This window comes from Myotis lucifugus, unplaced genomic scaffold (genome assembly GCF_000147115.1).
Source record: "Myotis lucifugus unplaced genomic scaffold, Myoluc2.0 scaffold_309, whole genome shotgun sequence".
In the NCBI taxonomy this organism is placed as follows: domain Eukaryota; kingdom Metazoa; phylum Chordata; class Mammalia; order Chiroptera; family Vespertilionidae; genus Myotis; species Myotis lucifugus.
In genome coordinates, this window is record NW_005871357.1 from 1,066,315 (window position 1) to 1,074,792 (window position 8,478).

Consider the following 8,478-nt stretch of genomic DNA (forward strand, 5'->3'; position numbering starts at 1 on the left):
CGGTTTCCCACAGGGGATGCCCTCCAGAGATCTCCTGGACGATGGGGCATGAGGGAGGCATCTAGAAATTGTGCGGGTTGGACGGGAGCTAGAGAGTCTGTCACTCTTTCACCGTGGAAACCCAGTCACACCGCCCAGGCTGAAATGGATGTGGGGACAAGGCAGTCATCTTGTTCAGGGTTTAACAGTGTGAAGAATATGAAGCTGTGGCTCTTATTCCCATTTTAGTGTTGATGACAAGAGTCATCTGAAGATGAGTCGGGAGGCCAGGACTGATATACGCAGCTTCTTCCTTCCAGTATTTGTGTGGGTTTGGTTTGGTCTGACTGTGATGTATTGCCTCACTTTTAGTAGACAGTTGTTTGTAATGATTTGTTATTTTAATGTCAGCTGTTTCTTTGGAACATAAACACTGAATGTGTCCATCTTGACTAAAGAAGACCCAATCTAAGGCCCTGCTATGTGCTCCTCCAACCTCAGTTAAATGCCCTTTGGGATGTTCTGTGTGTCCTATAAGAAATTGCCCAGTTATTCTATTCCGCTTCATTGACTTAGAAGAGAAAAACCTTAGAAAGAAAAACTATGTTTTTAATTATTAATTTTTCCAAATCTGAATTCTGAAAGACTTTCATAACTTAGACAACCCTCCCTTCTGGTTCTACCTTCAGCTAACATGTGCCAATTTTTATACTACGGACAATCTATTCAAGTGCCATTCTTGAAAACGTTGACATATTCCAGGAGGAGAAGCAGCCCATTTTTATCAGCACTTAAACATATCATTCAATACCCAAAGCCTCAAAGGATTGCTTCAAGAAGATAACTTAAAACCCAGAGTTTGTTTTGAGTATTATTTATCTACTGACAAGGAATTTTCAACAAACTGTTAAGATACTTACATCTACAAGTATTTATCAACTGTGGTAACTGGACACCTGGTTCTGTTCGTGCCACTGGTGTCACTGACAGACTCCATGCTGACAACGGACTTCCCTGAGCTCTTACTCTGCAGCTAAAAAGCACAGGATCTCTCATAAAGACCTGAAAGTTTATATGACCCGGCCAGTGTGGCTCAGTGGTTGAGCATCGACCTATGAACCAGAAGGTGACTGTTCAATTCCTGGTCAGGGCATATGCCCAGGTTGTGGGTTTAATCCTCAATAGGGGGCATGCAGGAGGCAGTAGATTGATGATTCTACCTCATCATTGATGTTTTCATCTCTCTCTTCCTCTCCCTTCCTTTCTGAAATCAATAAAAATGTTTTTAAAAGACACTGAAATTCCCTCAGGAAATGGCTATCAGCAGAAGTTGTGGTTAAATTTGGTTGTCAATTTGCCTTTTATTTACCCACAGAGATTATTTTAAGTCTGTTAGTTTTCCAGGCTGATAGAAAAATAGCTAATGGAATTGATGTAGTCCCAGAGAAAATTCCTTCTGGAGAAACACAAGGCAAACTCCAATAGCATACCTGGATCACGTAACCCTCCCCAGGAGGGAGAGACCCAGTGAGGCTTCAGATCTTGAAGAACTGGTTCTCAAAATAAAAAACAGCTGAACAGCTAACTTTTACATCTTTTTTCTTGAGTTTAAATTTCACTATCACTTTAAATCACTTTAAATTATTTGCAAGTTAAAATAATAGTTGTAAGAAAAAAATGTAAGGTCTTGTAGAACCAATCTTTTATTGCATGTTTATAGACCTCATATTCAAATATCTTTAACTACATCCTCTTTAAGTTTGCCAATAATCACAGGACTTTTAAACTGCTAGAAAATTCTTATAAACATTTACATGTGCCAGAAAATATCTGGTGTTATTTCTATCCAAATAGATTTCTATCCAAATGTCCAATCAAGTAAATTATCTGCCATCTAGTACATAAGCCTTCTGCATATTTGACTTAATTTTGTTAAATAAAAACCAAGTAAAACTGTTTTGTGTACACAAGCCAATTTTTACCAAACTCTTTTAATTACTAACCCAAAAGAGCTAGCTTCAAAATGAGGGAAGCATGCAGGAGGCAACCAATCAATGTGTCTCTCTCACATTGATGTTTCTCTCTCACTCTCCCTCTATCCCCCCTCCTCCCTCCTCTCTTCTCTCTCTAAGATAAATCAACGGAAAAAATAAACTCAGGTGAGGATTAATAAAAATGTAATAACTATTCATAGCTAATAGACTATACAGAAAAAAGCTACAGGCCTGGAGAAGGGCAAAGAATGTTAAGCAAACCAGATCACCCCTGTGAGTGTGAGCTCGCCTCTCCTGCTGCTGAGAGATTCTCTCCCTGGGCACAGCTTCCTCACCTATAAATGAGAAAGTTGAGAAGTCCCTTACAGTTTTAGCACTAAAGATTTTAGTGAGACCACTACCCTATACTTGATATTTAATAACTCTTACTGATTAGATATATAATGGTGTTCTGTAGATTGCAAAGTGTATTTGTGTCTTATCCTCAAAACTTCCTGTGAGATGGTATAATTTTACCCACTTTTTAGATAAGGAAATTGAGAGTTTAAGAAATATTCCTGAGAAACCAAGATGGGGCATAGGTAATCACCTATACTTGCTGCCTCTCACAACCACATCAAAATTACAACTAAACAGCAGAACAACGACCACCACCCAGAACCTTGGAAAAGCTGGCTGAGTGGAAGTCCCACAACTAGAGAGGTGAAGAAAGCTCATTGAGACCGGTAAGAGGTGCGGAGGTGCGGAAAGTGCTGGCACCTGGATGTGCTGCTCTTTTAACCAGGAGGGAGATACAAGCTCCCGCTTGGTCTGAAATCTAGATCCGGGCGAGATGCTGGGGGACCCAGACACACACGGGGAGAAACTGGACTGTCTGGCATTGGGACAAGAACGTGAGGGCGGCTTACTCTTAGAGGTACTCGCAGCAATCATTGTTCCTGCACCGGTATGCAGGACGCGAAGAACCAGGGACTTCTCCGGTTCAGGGAAGCCATTGCTGTTTGCTCCACCCTGGTGATTCCCAGAGACCCCGCCCCAGCTAATTTACAACTCCACCCAAGCTGTGCACATCGATTTTTGCATATGAATGGCCTGTCCTTTAGCCTAAAACAAACTGCAGCTGGGTCAGAGAGCCCCAGAGATTCCAAAAGAAGGCCCACTACCTGGCAGCAGCAACGGCCTTGCTTCACAGCTGGGCCTTGTCTGGGCACCTCCAAACCCCATACAAAGAGAAGGAATCTGCAGATGTCTCTGTAGCTCCTGCTGGGTGGCCCCAGACAGTGGCTGACCTTGTACCTCCTCAGAGATAATGGATTACAACTCTTCACATCCATAAGAGACACACTAAAGAGGCAGACTCAGTGAGCACCAAAGCCGCACTGAAGCAAGTCCTGCCCCATAAAGGTGTCTCCTGTGCAACAGATCTTCCAGTGTAGACACAGCTGGTCACCACAGCCAATTGGCCTGCAGGTCAATTCCTCCCAGCGATACCAACAGCAATCAAGGATTAACCACAACAAGACTGTGCAAACAGCCCACAAATGGTTGCACCAAGAGCGTCCACCTCAAGTGACTGGGGAGGCTGAGCCACTGAGCCCTATAGGACACCTAGCACACAAGTCCACTCTATCAACTCAAGGAGACTTAGCAGCTACCCAGTACATAGAAACAAACACAGGGAAGCAGCCAAAATGTGGAGACAAAGAAACAAGTCACAAATGAAAGAAATGGATGAAAGCAAAATATTGGATATGGAGTTCAAAACCACGGTTATAAGGTTACTCAAGAGTCTTCTAGAAACCTCTGAGAAATTTAGTGAGACCCTCGAGGTTATGAAAAAGGACCAACTAGAATTAAGCATACACTGACTGAAATAAAAAATAATATACAAAGATCCACAGCAGATGAGAGGATCCCAAGAATCAAGTCAAAGATTTGAAATATAAAGAAGCAAAAAACACCCAACTGGAAAAGCAAAAAGAAAAAAGAATCCAAAAATATGAAGATAGCGTAAGGATCCTCTGGGACAACTTCAAGCATACCAACATCCAAATTATGGGGGTGCCAGAAGAAGAGAGAGAGCAAGATATTGAAAACATATTTGAAGAAATATTGACAGAAAACTTCCCCTACCTGGTGAAAGAAATAGACTTACAAGTCCAGGAAGTGCAGAGAACCCCAAACAAGAGGAATCCAAAGAGGACCACACCAAGACACATCATAATTGAAATGCCAAGGGCAAAAGACAGAGAGAATCTTAAAAGCAGCAAGAGAAAAACAGTTAGTTACCTACAAGGGAGTACCCATATGACTGTCAGCTGATTTCTCACCAGAAACTATGCAGGCCAGAAGGGAGTGGCAAGAAATATCCAAAGTGATGAATAGCAAGAACCTACAACCAAGATTACTCTACCCAGCAAAGCTATCATTCAGAATTGAAGGTCAGATAAAGAGCTTCACAGACAAGAAAAAGCTAAAGGAGTTCATCACCACCAAGCCAGTATTATATGAAATGCTGAAGGGTATTCTCCAAAAAGGAGAAGAAAAAGGTAAAGATAAAAATTATAAACAATAAAGTGACAACAAATACAATCTATCAACAAGTGAATCTAAAAATCAAGTGAATAAAAAATCTGAAGAACAGAATAAACTGGTGAATATAATAGAATCAGGGGCATAGAAAGGGAGTGGACTGACAATTCTTGGGGGAGAAGGGGGTGTGGGGGTACAGGAAGAGACTGGACAAAAATCTTACACCTATGGATGAGGACAATGGGGGTGGGGTGGGGTGGGAACTGGGTGAAGGGGAGCTATGGGGGGAAAAAGAGAAACAACTGTAATAATCTGAACAATAAAGATTTATTCAAAAAAATATTCCTAAGATCACACACTGACAATGACAAACTCTCATCTTAAACCCAGATCATTGGATCACATCCCATTCCCATCACATTTCTAATACTTTCAGAAAATTACCCTTAAAAACAACTCTTTAAATGATGTGGCACTCATGTTTTCAACATTTTAATCACCTTGGAAAGCTAACGGAAAAGCTTTCAATCAAAACGAGTACACTTGTCTCATCTTCCCTAAGACACAGACTCTAATCCTGAGAAGCAGCTAATGATGTCGAAAGGAAAAAGGGAAAATTAACTAGAGTAGGCAATAGAACATCTGTGTCTCTTCTCTGTGTCTTGTAAAACCGAGACACTGGGGGCTGACACTTAACATCTCAAGGTAATAAGCACTACATTTACTTTTATACCCTCATAAATGCAATGTCTATTTTCAATTTGCCTGCCAACATAATGAGCTATATTCTTTATGTAAAGAGAGTATCATCACTAACCACACATATCAAATCTCTAAGCATTTTTGTACTGGGTTGACTGAAGAAAATCTTTATTTTAGGTATTTCTCTAACCTTGACCTCCCAAAGTTAGACATATTCTGTGGGCCTTGTTTTAGCCACCAGATCTGAATAAAATAAATTTATTAAAAAGTATCTATAATTATTTGGGATGAGGATTTGGGATGAATTAAAAGAAAATAAGCCAATACTATCTTAATTTTCTGATCTGAAGTGTGAATAACTTAACTTGTATGAACTGTGCACATTAATTCAGGAATTATTTTGAAGGACTATTGTGCATCAAGCATTGTTCTAGGCCTTGGGGACTCAACAACAAACAAAGCACACCTTCTTTCCTTGGGAAGCTTATATTTTGTTGGGGGAGACAGATAACAAATAATAAATGAATATAGGATTTTCCAGATGTTAATAAGGGCTATGGGGAAAAACAATGTAGGATAAGGAGGAGAGAACAGGTGGACAGAGCACTGGGCAGAGAGGTCAGGCAGAAAAAAACAGCACATACAAAGGCCCTGGAGCATCACATGTACAGTGGTTTAAGGCAAAGCTAAGGAGCCCACCTGGCTGGTGGACAGAGGCAAGTGATAGGAAATGAGATCAGGCAGGTTCACTCTGCTTGAGAAGGAGATCCTTGGAGTCCCCTTTGTAGAGTAGTATCATGATCTGATTTATATTTAACAAGGATCTTTCTGATCAGATGTGAAGTATACACTATAAAGGGGCAAGGTCAGAGGCAGAGATAACAAGAAACAATTGCCCAAGTCCACATGAGAATCTATAGTGAGTTGAGAAAGGGTTATAGTAGTGGAAGTTATATGTGTCAGTGAGATGGTTCTGGTCAAAGGAAGAGCTGTCAGAATTTACTGATGGTTTGGCCTGAGAAAGTGGAGTATGAATATTCTTTTCAAAAAGATAGGACAGTGTGAGTGTATCAGATTGGTGGGGTGGGGGGTATGCAAATCAAGAGTTTGATATTGGTCATGCTAAATTTGGGATGCCCATGACAAGTCCAAATGGAGATGGCAGTTAGACATGTGAGCTTTGAGTTCAGCAGAGGTCCCTGAAAAATGAGTCCACCTAGGAAGCAGGGGTGGCTAGAGAAAAGATAAACTTTAACTCCCATGGAGTCCACAAATATTGAGGTGAAGAGAAAGGCAACAGTGACTGACAAGAAGCAGTCAAGGAGGCAGGAGGCGGGGGGAGAAAAGGCAGTGTTCTGGAAGCCAGGGGAAGGAAATATTTTATGAAGAACATGAGCTACATTGACTACTGCTTCAAGGTTGAGTAAGACAAGAACTAAAAAAAATCGACCATTGGGTTGGCAATCCAAAGGTCTCCAATAACCGTAATACCAGCTGTTTCAATGCAGTAAAGAGACAAGAACCTAATTGGAGTTGGTTTGGGAGAGAAGAGGAATAAAGTAAATGGAGAACACACATAGAGTTGACGCTTTTGAGGAGATTTGCTGTGAAGAGAGCAGAGAATTAGAGGGAGAGGTGGAAAGGATGGTGGTGTCAAGGGAGAGTTCTTTCAAGATGGGAGCCATAATAATATGGTTGTACTTGTGGCCTGGTCCATGAATTAGTGCACATTGAAAGGAAATTAATTAGAAGAAATATTTTAATATCACTATTTGCCCTTTCTCTATAATAGAAGTGTCAACCAAATTCATGATTGACAATGACAGATCGAAACACACGCGTGCGATTGGAGCCAGTAAGAGCTTGCGTGAGTCAGCTTAGCCTTTTATAGATATAGAATAAACTTGCCTAATTAGACCTGCTTTCTGATGTAGCTAAACTTTTTCCAGCCCAGTGAAGCACCCCAGCCTCTCTTTCAGGTAATTGTCAGCCACACAGCAGTAAATATCAACATGAAGCAGGTTATTATTGTAGACCATGCAGGGAGAACAAAGGGTAAAATATTTAACTGCAGCCGTCTTTGACTATATTCTACACAGTGAGAAAACCTGAAGTCATTTTCAAGGTCCACCATTTCATACCTCTTTTCAGTCAGGTCAAGTGTCTAAGTTTTCTAAATCTTTGTTTTCTGGCTAATGAAAAGAAAATAGGATTTCACCAAGTCTCCTATCTACCTACTCCAGGACTTTGTGAGGATCAAGTGAGATGAGGCACAGGAAAAGCCTTCACAGACATTTGGTTACAGTGTAAAATGTTTGCATCTGGCTATAAAGCAAGTCGTGTTCCTGGGCTGAAGAAACTCCAAGGAGGCTAGTCACTAGGGAGAGGAAGCCGGGCATTGCTACATGACATCATTACCCAGATGGACACTTAGCATATTAGCCTTTTAATATATATATATATATCAATAGGAAATGTGGTTAGTGCAGGAGAAAGAGGAAGAGATTTCAAGAAAGTGAACCTGGAGCTGATAATAGGGGGTGGGATACAGTGCATAAGAAGGGTTTAGGCAAGAGAACACACAGTACAATTATGGTGAGAAGAAAGATAATACTGTGCAGATAGAGATGTGTTGGTAGATATGGTGGTGAGAACATGTGGAACATCACTTCTAACTGCCTCTGTTTCCCCAGGGAAATATGCAGCAAGATTGTCAGTTGAGAATAATTGAGAAGAATCTTTGGAAGTTTGGGGGAAAATTGTGGACTAATGGCCTAACTTAAAGGGAGAACAAAGCAATTAGGGAAATATAACATATTTGCTGACAGCACTAAGAGTACATTTGAGATCAGTGGTCATTAACTTTTTAAATTGTCATGACTCTGTGCTTTTCTCCAGCCTTGCTCAGTTTCCTAGGTACAAGGGTAGACCATTCAGAGTAAGATTTAAAGGAAGACTGAGAGTTTTCTGGAAGAGCACTATGGAGGTGGCAGGGTCAATGAATTCGAGTTCTCTGTGAGTTCTCTGAGTTGTTGGTGTCTTAGAAAGTTAGGGAAAAGATGTATATGGGAAAGATAAAGTGCAGTTTTCAGAGAGTGAGATACTTGAAGCTAAGTTTATGGAAGGTGGCAGAGTTGTTGGTAATGAATTCTAGAGTCAACATGAAAGTAGTGATTGAGGAAAAATGGAGAAAGAGATTGTTGGAGATAAAGGTAATGAGCGTCTATTTCTCTTTAGTTATACTCAGAGCAGTGCTGAGGCTAGGGGAGAG